The 12,275-nt window shown below is 41.9% G+C and overlaps 1 protein-coding gene across 1 annotated transcript in view; it reads left to right on the top strand.

Annotated features, from left to right (window-relative positions):
* Nucleotides 1-12,275, top strand: part of zbtb16a (zinc finger and BTB domain containing 16a) — a 153,309-nt gene that overhangs the window by 84,837 nt on the left and 56,197 nt on the right. The window lies entirely within an intron of this gene.

The raw sequence follows: 12,275 nt of genomic DNA, 5'->3' as shown, positions 1-12,275 counted from the left end.
TTCATACTCTAAAAGTGGAACAAAAAATGTTAAACTAATAAAAATATGGCTGTACCTTTAGGTCATTGATACAATAATTTCATAATTAATAAAATTGAGTTAAAATGAAAAAACAAGTGTGATATTGATTTGTGTTTAGGTCATTTTTGTGCCTCTAGATGGCATAATTGCATTTGTAAGACATTGGTGACAGCTCAGTGCAGTTTCTTTTCATATTAAGAGCGATCTAATCTTTAACTCATCCATCCATCCATCCATCTTCTTCCGCTTATCCGGGGTCGGGTCGCGGGGGCAGCAGCTTCAGGAGGGAGACCCAGACTTCCCTCTCCCCAGCCACTTCAACCAGCTCCTCCGGTGGGATCCCAAGGCGTTCCCAGGCCAGCCGAGAGACATAGTCTCTCCAGCGTGTCCTGGGTCGCCCCCCACCGGTGGGACATGCCCGGAACACCTCCCCAGGGAGGCGTCCAGGAGGCATCCGAACCAGATGCCCGAGCCACCTCCGCTGGCTCCTCTCAACGCGGAGGAGCAGCGGCTCGACTCTGAGTCCCTCCCGGATGACCGAGCTTCTCACCCTATCTCTAAAGGCCTCAGTATGCTTCTGCGAGAGGCTCGCGTCGAGGCGTCACGTTGGAGCTCCGCTCGTGCGTTTGCCTTCCGACTTGTGCGCAATACACATCGGTGTCTGCTGGAGTTTCACACCAACTCCCGCTGTCGCTATGGCTGGGCCGCCACAGAGTGGCGATTCCTCAGCATTTTATGACGGATTCAGGAAGTTCAATTTAATTCAGAAACACGAAACAAAGCCGGGGGGAGAGTAAGTTCATCACCGTGGCAATTAATTATTGCCAATTTGCACCGGTGTCGGCCGTAAACTCGCCAAAACACAACAGCCGTGCGCTTAGCGAACAGTTTTTTGTTTTTTTTTTATTGTTGTTTTCCGCCTCTCGTCCCAGGCACATATCCACATGCACAGCCGTGGTCTCCGAGCAGGGAAGTCGATTTGCGCCGCCAGTTGCCTTCACGGAAACTATCTGGGCGGGGGGCGGGGAGAGAGAGAGAAAAAAAAAAGAAAAAACGCCATCGAACGGACCAATCAGAAGCGAGCGACGCCCCGCCATCAACGTGCGTCCAAGGATTGGCGACGTGTGCACGTCGGCCGGCCACGAGCGACGCAGCACTTAAAATTCATGGCTCGCGTCGATCATGTGATCGACGGCGCTCATCGACGCGAGAGCAAACGTGGAGGCATAAATTAGGCTTAAGGGAGAGCCCGGAAACCCTGCGGAGGAAACTCATTTCGGCCGCTTGTATCCGGGATCTCGTTCTTTCGGTCACGGCCCACAGCTCGTGACCATAGGTGAGGGTCGGAACGTAGATCGACCGGTAAATCGAGAGCTTTGCCTTTTGGCTCAGCTCTTTCTTTACCACGACGGACCGATACAGAGTCCGCATCACTGCAGATGCTGCACCGATCCGCCTGTCGATCTGCCGCTCCATCCTACCCTCACTCGTGAACAAGACCCCAAGATACTTGAACTCCTCCACTTGGGGCAGGATCTCATCCCCGACCCGAAGACGACACTCCACCCTTTTCCGACTGAGGACCAAGGTCTCGGATTTGGAGGTGCTGATCCTCATCCCAACCGCTTCACACTCGGCTGCGAACCGCCCCAGTGAGAGTTGGAGATCCCGGCTTGATGAAGCCAACAGCACCACATCATCTGCAAAGAGCAGAGATGCAATGCTGAGGCCACCAAACCGGAACCCCTCAACGCCTTGGCTGCGCCTAGAAATTCTGTCCATAAATGTTATGAAAAGAATCGGTGACAAAGGGCAACCTTGGCGGAGTCCGACCCTCACCGGAAACGAATCCGACTTACTGCTGGCAATGCGGACCAAACTCTGGCAACGGTCGTACAGGGACCGAACAGCCCGTATCACGGGGCCCGGTACCCCGTACTCCCGAAGCACCCCCCACAGGACTCCCCGAGGGACACGGTCGAACGCCTTCTCCAAATCCACAAAACACATGTGGACTGGTTGAGCGAACTCCCACGCCCCCTCAAGGATCCTGCTGAGGGTGTAGAGCTGGTCCACTGTTCCACGGCCAGGACGAAAACCACACTGCTCCTCCTGAATCCAAGATTCGACCTCCCGACGGACCCTCCTCTCCAGCACCCCTGAATAGACCTTACCAGGGAGGCTGAGGAGAGTGATCCCTCTGTAGTTGGAGCACACCCTCCGGTCCCCCTTCTTAAAAACCACCACCCCGGTCTGCCAATCCAGAGGCACTGTCCCCGATGTCCACGCCATGTTGTAGAGGCGTGTCAACCACGACAGCCCCACAACATCCAGAGTCTTTAGGAACTCCGGGCGGATCTCATCCACCCCCGGGGCCCTGCCACCGAGGAGCTTTCCAACCACCTCAGTGACTTCGACCCCAGAGATAGGAGAGCCCACCTCAGAGTCCCCAGACTCTGCTTCCTCAAAGGAAGACGTGTCGGTGGAATTGAGGAGGTCTTCGAAGTATTCCCCCCACCGCTTCACGACGTCCCGAGTCGAGGTCAGCAGCACCCCATCGCCACTATACACAGTGTTAATGGTGCACTGCTTTCCCCTCCTGAGACGCCGGATGGTGGACCAGAATTTCCTCGAAGCCGTCCGAAAGTCGTTTTCCATGGCCTCACCAAACTCCTCCCATGTCCGAGTTTTTGCCTCAGCAACCGCCGAAGCCGCGTTCCGCTTGGCCATCCGGTCGGTACCTGTCAGCTGCCTCCGGAGTCCCACAGGCCAAAAAGGCCCGATAGGACTCCTTCTTCAGCTTGACGGCATCCCTTACCGCTGGTATCTTTAACTCATTTGCTCCCAATAACCTGTAAATACGTTTCTTTTAATGTTTTAAGTGCTCCAAAGACGTATTTATACGTGTTTTTGTTTTTTATGCTCGAGCATACAGAAGACTTTGATGCAGCCTCTCAACTGCAACGGACGGTTGCAGAAATGGTATTTATTACACAAACGGCCAGCAGGTGGCAGCAGAGCAAAGGAGATCAATCAGGGCCATGTTGCAAACAAGCTGATTTCCCCACAGTTCTCAACAGATTTGTGAATAATGATGAAACTTAGCTATATTCTAATGCTAATTGCTGCAAAACGGAAACAGATAGAAATATACGTTTGTTTGTTTTTTTGTTTTGTTTTTTCCTGATCAAAGAAGAGACTTTAATCTTTCTTTTGATAGGTTCCATGTTTTTATTTCAATAGAACACAATATTCTGTGGGTCAAAATCCAGTAAAACAGCGGGGAGCGAACGGGATTGCTCCTGTGAAAATGGCGGCGAGTGAATGAGTGAAGTACATGAAGTAACTTGTGAAATTCTGCGCATTTTTCAAATTGTAAAATACATCTTGACCTAAGTCTCCACAAATATGCATTTTCATTGCATTCATTACTGCTAAATTTTGACGTGGATGTGTCTGCTGCTTGGCCACTGGAATTCCCTCAGTACAGGCTTTCCAAGTAAGGAACGGTCATTAATCTGTCATGACTGGGTCATGCCAGGGTTATATTTGGGTCATGCAAGGGCAAGACAGGGTTATGTTTGGGTCATGCAAGGGTTATCCTTATACTGTTATGACTAGGGTCATGCACGGATTATGTTTATACTGTCATGACTAGGTTCATGCAAGGGTTATGCTTACTGTAATGACTGGGGTCATGTAATGGTTATGTTTACTGTCATGCGAGGGTTATGTTTGGGTCATGACCGTGAGGTCAAGTGTCTGTTTTGAACTGATGTAATCGGCATCTAGTTTCAACTGGTGGTGCGCTATGTGATGTCAAGAATCGTTAATCTCTTTATCTAGTCAACAGCCAATCAGATAATTCCTTGTCAATCCTGTTACCCACATGTCTAGCCACAACCAATCAGATCGATTCACTGTCCATATAAGCTGTTTGAGAAGTGTGTGTTTTTATCGGATTATTACCTCTGTTCCTCTGTGCACCTCCACAGCCCAAGTTAGCTGAGCATCTTGTGATTCTTGATACATTCTCGTTGTTCCTCGTCTAGTTAAGTTTGTTCGACGCCTCTCGATGTTGTGCGAATAAAGAGTTAAAATCTTATTTGTGTCTGCGTTTTTGGGATCCAACTCCAGAACATAATATAATTGCACGTTAAAAAAAATCATTAAAGGGATTTTAAATTAATTCAAAATTCAGGCACTCATTTTGACACCCATAAAAACAAAACAATCTTCATGATAAACGATCACAAACAGTTCTTCGTTTCTCCAGATGAAGAAGCATTATCACGCCAGACTAAATCTGTAAAATAAACTTGGTTAAAAAAAAACAACAACAAAAAAACGGCAAGACAATCTCAGAAGCGAGCGAAAAAGACGCCGTGTGAATGTTTGGGCTGGATGTGATGGCCTACTTTGTGTCGCTTACAAGCGGCGACGGGCTCTCTCTCCGCTCTGATGTTTAATTCTGAGAGCGTCTTTGATGAAAGATTCCGTTTCGACTCGGCGCTCCCAAAGGAGGGCATCTGTTGCAAACAATCATACCTGTGACAGGAAGTAGGTTGGAACAACAAGTGGCAAATGGTGCCGTGCGCGCACGCACACAAAAATCACAAAATCTCAGAGTTGAAACCTTTCAATGCCACGAGGCTGTGGAACGCGTGTGCTCGAAATCAGGACAATGCGCTCTTGCAGACGGAATTTGACATGTGAGCCGGACAATGCGCGCATGTCGTTGTAACGACCTATATGTCGAAATGGAACTGACGTTATCGAAACATCCACATGCAAGTTTCACTCAACTGTTCCAAAAATGATCATAAATTACCACAAATAATATCATCTTTGTTCATCCGTCTTTGCTGGTGGCGTTCATGAAATTAAATCCTCTCAAATTTTATGACCTTATCGAATGTAAAATTGCTCAAATAATGTACAAAAGTATACAACAAGCAACTTTGCCACAGTATTCACAAGTTATTCAAAATGAAAGAGGGGTGTTGCTATGGGTTATGGGGCACAAGGGATTAAAAAAAAACAAAAAAAAACAAAAAAAAACAATGATAAGAACAAACATAAAGCAAATGTGTTTCTGTTAAAGGGGTTAGTTTGTGAAATAGTTACAAAATTGAACTGGAAAAAATATGAATCAATTACTGTATTTAAAAGAAAGTTAAAAAAGATAATGATAGAAAAATATGCAAATCAGGCATAAATGTAAGTACATTTGTGTGTATATGTATGTTTATATGCGTATGTACTTATGTGCGTGTATGGGCATGTGCATGTGTGCCGACATGTTCAATACTTCATGTTTGGGAATTTATTGTTTATGTAGGGCTTTACTTTCGCTCTCTCGTCTTTGCGTGCATGTAATGGATAACTCGTACTAATATATCTGTGCACTTAAGATAAACACGTTTTGTTTATTTTCTGTTGTGTAACTTCTGTGTTCGTAAGAACAACTTTAGTATACTAAATTAAGTGCAATTTCTGGAGAAATTGCGTGGGAATGCTGAAAGCTGAATGCTAATAGCGGAATGCTAATATTTGAATGCATGTAGAATGCTTATGAAGTAAATTGAGAAATTATGAAATTATAACCTTCTGGTTACGGGACAATGCGCTTTACCAACTATGCCATGGAGCAGCATCAGAATGCTTCAGCATTCCCACAATTATTATGATAGAAGCATCAAGAGAGTAGGACTAGTTTTTGTACTTCTTCCTGCTCCTTTTGAACATGTCAATTATGATAATATTGACAATTTCTTTTTCTTTTCCTTTTCTCATTTTTTAACTACAACTTATTTTATACTTGTGATGTGTTTATATGTTCAATAAAACCCAATCGTTAGTTATTTAAAATTGGACATGTAGCATGTTTCTTCTGTACTATTTGCTAACGATGACAAGCGCAATAGAAAACGGATGACTCAATTATACACCAACATTGTAAATTACAAGACATTTGTTGATTGTCTTCCACAAGTTTGCCGGGTTTGCAAAAACAAATTCCCGCGCTAATCACGGCGCACGTACAACCGCGCCCAGAAACGCTGACTGTTGATTGAGCGTCCGAAGTGGAAGACGTTATGTAACTCTGGTGGCTCGATTTGACAGCAGCATTAGCATTAGCATTAGCCCTCCCCGAGTCTTGTTCTCCTTTTATTTTATATTTTGCATCTTTCTATGAAATAACAAGAGAGTTTAGTTGTGCAACGGCTCTCCAAGGAGGAAGTGAAACAGGAAGTGGCTTTTCACGCCGCACGACAACACCTGATTGCGTCCCGACCACGCAGCTCTGCACACGTGCAGAAGTGCGCCGCGTGGTTTGTGGAACTTGCAGCAATACGAGACCAGTGAAACTTTTTTACACCATGTAACACCTCCACAAATACTGTACTATCATAACCAACACTGAAAACGAGGCTGAGGTGTTATTCCTAAAATACATATTCAATAATAATTTAACCTACTGTAACATTATGGACAGTTTGAACATTATGTATTGTACTTGTTAGCACATGTAACAACTACAATCATTTTGCTACATTTGAACATTTAATTCAGTGATACTTCAGGTATCACTAGAGGGAGCTAGCGTTCCAATTGTAGTTGGAAATGACACTATTTTTTTGTTTTTTTATTTTGCTTTTCAAATTATGTAGATAAGTTCCATTTTTGCACATTGAAAATGTTGAATTAGGGTATTCGAAAGACTGTTTGGAATAAACTCGAGGACAAGCAGAGTTACAGAGTGGCATCGCCAACTACTGGCCTGGAATCTTATTACAGCATCTTCAGTCTTTTTTTTTTTCTTTTTTTTTTTTCTTTTTTTTTTGCAGTTTTATGTGAACATGGATAAGTTGTGAGATTTTTAGTATTAAAAAAAAAACAAAAAACAAAAAAACAAACGTTTTTAATGATCATCTCAGTATACAATTACAAATGTTTTGAAAATCAAATTACATTATTAAAATGAAAATTAGCTTCTTTTTTTTTTTAGCATTTTTTTCATATTAATTTATAGTCTTTTTATATTGAAATATACAGTGCTTAACCACAGCACAGTAATTGGCAAAATATTTTAGATACTGTTTAATAGTATTTCTAAAATCTAAATATAGTACAATAATTTTCAAATGTGGTGATTTACAAAAAAAATTTAAAAAAATTCTTGCATCCCTGAACAGATTTTTAAAATATGTATGTATTTATTTATTTATTTATTTATTTATTTGTATACATGGTTTAATGATTGATTAATTTCTTACTTCTCAGTTGTGGGCAGGAAAATGTTAATTGAGTTTGAAGCCCCACCCCTTTCCAATTTCAGTGAAATTTGGTGCACAGGTAAATTATAGCATGGAAATCCAAAATGTCAAATTTCAGCTCAATTGGATTAGTGGCTGTTGAACTATCGCAATTTACGCATCTCAACTCTATTTATGTATCGCGGAAAAATGTCATGAACTCAACGTAATAGAGTCCGCATGATAGCACTGAATGATGTTCTCTTCCAGGGGATCGACTTTATTTCTTAAATGAGAATATTTCTACACATTATCTTTATAGATAGTTCACAACATGTAATGTTGGTTTTTCTCTTTCATCTTCAGCTTGCTTTGAACCGACGAATTAAAGTTGATCAATGCCCCTCGTCTCGTTTGGATGAATTAATGCTGCATGAGAGAGAATCGAGAATGTCGATGTTGAATTCACTGGCCCTCAGTGGCCATGAGATCAACCTGTGTGATTGCAACGCACTGCTTTCAGGTGCCAACTTTGTGTGAAAAGAGAGAATTTTATCTAGTTTAAAAAATAAAAAATAAAAAAAAATAAAAATGGCAGCCGTGGATTTCCAGAGGCGAAGATCAACACGACGGCGTCTATGGTATTGTAAAAGCGAGGTCATTTGTAGTAAATCAGCTTGGCTTTTTTTTTTTTTTTTTTAAAGCCGAGATGGCAGCGGCGAGTCGAGTGGGAAGCCACGAGGCATGTGCTAAATGGGCCAGGCACGGGGCGGGAGGGAGTTTAGTGCGGGCCTTGCCCCCCCTCGCTTTGTGGCACCCGCCCATAAATCGTCTGCCGGGTGCCTCGCTTCAAGGAGGCTCAACTTGTGCGAGGTCGCGGCGGGGCACCAAAGCAGGGGCTGAGCGAGCGGCCCAAGCCAAGGTACACACACCGCCCAGGCCAAGTGGCCATCACGGCGGCAGGAGGGGGTGGGGGGCTCCTTGCCATTAGCGACTTTCACTGCCAAATTCAAGTGATAAATCTCCGAGCGGGGTGAACTTGGAAAGATGGGGATATTTGGACGCCGACTAGGGGGTGCGCATCAGCTGTTATCTTTGTCCGGAAGGTTCTATATCACAGGCGACAAAAGGCCGCACTCCCGACGCGACAAAGGGGACGTCCTTCTGCTGTCCGAATGATGGACAACAAACACGCGAAAGTGGGCTACATGCATAAAAGACAAATCTGGAATGATTTGAGCTCGGAAGTGTGATTTTTACCCTCTCGAAATCGTTGGCTGACGATTAGTGATAATTTCGTCAACGAAAACGAAACAAAAACACGCATTTTTCACCAGACTAAAACTAGACTAGACAAAACGAAATGAGACCCTCATATAAACAATAAGTGGGACTAAATCAGTTTGCATTTTCATCAACGAATGAAAACGAGACAAAAATGTACTTCATAAAAACTGTACTAAAATCTATGGACATTTTAGTTCAGGAACAAAATATGATTTTGTAAAATCTTGTGTCCAAATCTGTCACTGTGACACGCCCTCTTTCAAATCAGCATCTAGCGAGTGTGACATGCACAAACACAACAGCTAACAATAATGTTAATCTGATCACTAGCTAATGCTAGCTAATTTACTAGCTCATAGCATGGCGCTATAAGTAGCCACTTGTTTATATACTGTATTGTAATTGTGTGTCAAGTTGTTTTTCATCAGAAAGATGAGAGAAAATTGTATGTGAAATAGTTTGAGATCTGAAATATTCAACATAATCTGCTGACCAAAAAAAATAAAGGATACGGGTTAAATGAATCTCCTGACTAAAAAGAGACTAAAATGTTGACAGTTTTTGTTGACTAAATCTAGACGAATAAAATTGTTTCTTGGACTAAAATAAAGACTAAAATGCTAGATTTATAGTTGACTAAATAAAAACGGAATGAGGTTGTATAACTTTGATAAAAACTAACAAGCGTGATTGAAATTGGTATGTTACACATACATTACCCCCTTTACAATATGCAACATCTCAAGGCTGCAAATGTCGAGTAATGAACTTGGTTGCGTAGCAAAAACATGTGGGCAACCAGGACAAGAAGAAAAATGAAGGAAAACTAACAACTACTAAAATTGGGGGGGGAAAAATAACAAATAAATTACAAACAAAAATGTGTTTAAAAACAAAAAGAAACATTACACAATAGCACAAAACTGCATTTTGTTTTATCTTGCACTCAACAAATTTTATTTTTTTCTGCTACTTGTTTGTTTATATGTTCAACAAAAAAAAAACATACGCCAAATATATAAAAAAAACTAATGCTAAAACTAATAAAATGTAAACTAAAATGAAGAAATAAAAAAAATGAACAAATTTGATCTAAAAATCAAGTAAAATGCACTGAATAAAAAAACGTCAAAACAAACGAATGAAAAATCCAAAACTGTTATACCGCTGACAGTACATGCCTGCAAAATTTCTAGTTTAATTGCTTTGGATTTTGCATTACAAGATGTGATTGACCGACTTCACTACTGTCAGACAACGCAAGCTGAGCATTTGGCTAGCAAAATTTATTGTTAATTATATAGCATCCTGCTTTTTCATTTTGGAAACTTGAGTTGTATACATTTTTTTTCGGTTAGCTTATCTTGTTGCTGTGCTAGTGACAATTGTCATAAATTTGGCTGCTTTGGGTTATGCCGGACAGATTTTAAATTAATTAATTTATTATTATTATTATTATTATTATTATTATTATTATGAAGTAGGCTATGTTTTGATTGTGCAAGTGAAAGTAGGAGCCGCCCGTCAAGACAATTCACGTGACACGTCTCAGTCGTACGCGAGTTGCCATTTGGCCCGCGTAAGTGCGAGCTGCTTGTGCGTCGTTATGTTGGCGCGCTCGTGCAGATGTTTGCTCGTCGACGTGCGCTGCGTCATTTTGCTCGCGTCTTTTCCACGTCGCCAAAGGTTAAGTGGCTGCTAATCCGCCATATGCTCGCCGTTGCATCCGCCATACGCTAGCTAAGGATGCCTCTTCAATATGCTGCTAGCCTGGTTTGTTTTGTTTTTTCTGTGAAATGGAAAATGAGACCAAGACGCGTCGCTTTTCATGAGGTCGCATTTCACGATCCGGCCTTGTACAGCTCTCTCTGTCTTTTTTTTTTTTTTTCCTTCCTTTTGCATAACTTGTTGCATAAGCACTCTTCTGGCAGGCACACCATGTCATGGACGCTCTGTGTCATTTCTGCTTTTTCGATCGGCGCTCGTTACAGTACAGGCCGTTCCCTCGTGTCACCGCCGTTGCAAAACCGCACAAAATATGCCCCCCCTCCCCCACACTTTTTCATTTTAATTTTTCTTTTTTTTTTTTTTTGTTCATCTAAGAATCATCTTCCTGTTTTCATTGTGCTCGTCCCCTGGAGGTGTCGTAACCCGGGAGGCCTTGCCAAGAACAAACCGAGATCGGCGTGTGCTCCCGCTGGACACACGCACGCACACACGCAGGCGTACAAACACGATCGCCAGATGTTGACTTTGGTGCATGTGTTTGATGTGTGATGCGTATGGCACGTACAGTACGCCGTGCCAAAGCTCGTAAAAAGCATAATTAGCCGGCGCTCTGATGTGATGTGCACACTGTATACGTACGTTTTATTGCTCGGCCGACAAAGTGGACATGACACATGGAAGCCTGGAGGACAAATTGTGTGTATTAGCAACACAAGAACAAGAAAAAGTGGCAGTTTATGTTGACGACAGATAAAAAAGGTAGTCGCAATTGAATATGTGCTTGAAAATAAATAATTGACCCATATGGATTTTCTGGGCTGGTTAACCTTCATATGGGCGGCATTATTTGTGTTTTTTTAGGCCAGGCGTGTCAAACTCATTTGAATTCAGGGGCCACTTTCAACTCAAATTTGGTCTCAAGTTGGCTCGACCAGTATGTTGCATAAGTTATAAATAATGACAGTAGGGCAATTAATCGAAATTCAATTACAATTTAAATTATTACACTCAACAATTACAAAATCGGCATGATTGTAAACAAAAATAAAAGATTATTAACACTAATTTTGAGTTGTTTAACCCTATAAAGCCAAACATATATTAAATAGAAGACATTTTGAGCCCTCTATTTCATCAGTATATATTTGTTTTTTTTCCCCATTAAAACCCTGACGTATATGATCTGACACGTGCGTTGCACGGATAATCCATTAGAGGGCAGTATCACCCAGCTGATGTCTTTTCCAGCGACTTTGCAAGATCGCCCCAATTGAGAAAGAGACAATTATCCTTATTAATAGTGGGAAATTTGAAAATCTCATTTTTGGAAGTACTAATATTTTTGATATGTTTCTTCATTATTATATTTTTGACAGTTACAATGTAAAAATTGAAAGCATTGTGACCGGATGTATCAAATATGACACAAGTGAAAAGTCAGATGTGGAAGTTGATTTTCCCCAAAAAAAAAAAAAAAAAAAAGTTCAAAAGGACCAATATATACTCTTATTTACAAAGAATCAGAATTTCTCATAAATTTCATGGTCCAGACTTTACAGTTTTTGTTCTTTTTAAAACGACTACCGGTAATTTAACCCATTCCCTCCCAGCCATTTTCACTGAAGCCATCCCCCTTCGCTCCCTTGGAAGGCCCACAGAATATTGTGTTCTATTGCTATAAAAACATGGAACCTACCAAAAGAAAGATTTGAGTCTCTTTTTCATCAGGAAAAAAAAGTATACTTCTGTTTCTGTTTTGCAGCAATTAGCATTAAAATATCATGACTTCATCATGATTCCCAAATCTGTTTAAAACAGTGGTGAAAAGAGCCTTTTGCAACATGGTCCTGGTTGATCTCTTATACTCTGCTGCCACCTGCTGGCCGTTTTTGTAATAACGTCACCCGTTCTCTGCAGTCGAGAGGCTGCATCAAAGCATTTTCTATGCTCTACAATAAAACAAAAACAAAAAAAACTTGT

This window comes from Festucalex cinctus, chromosome 18 (genome assembly GCF_051991245.1).
Source record: "Festucalex cinctus isolate MCC-2025b chromosome 18, RoL_Fcin_1.0, whole genome shotgun sequence".
Taxonomy (NCBI): domain Eukaryota; kingdom Metazoa; phylum Chordata; class Actinopteri; order Syngnathiformes; family Syngnathidae; genus Festucalex; species Festucalex cinctus.
Note: the sequence above shows the minus strand (reverse complement) of the source record. Positions and strands in the feature narration are given on the sequence as shown.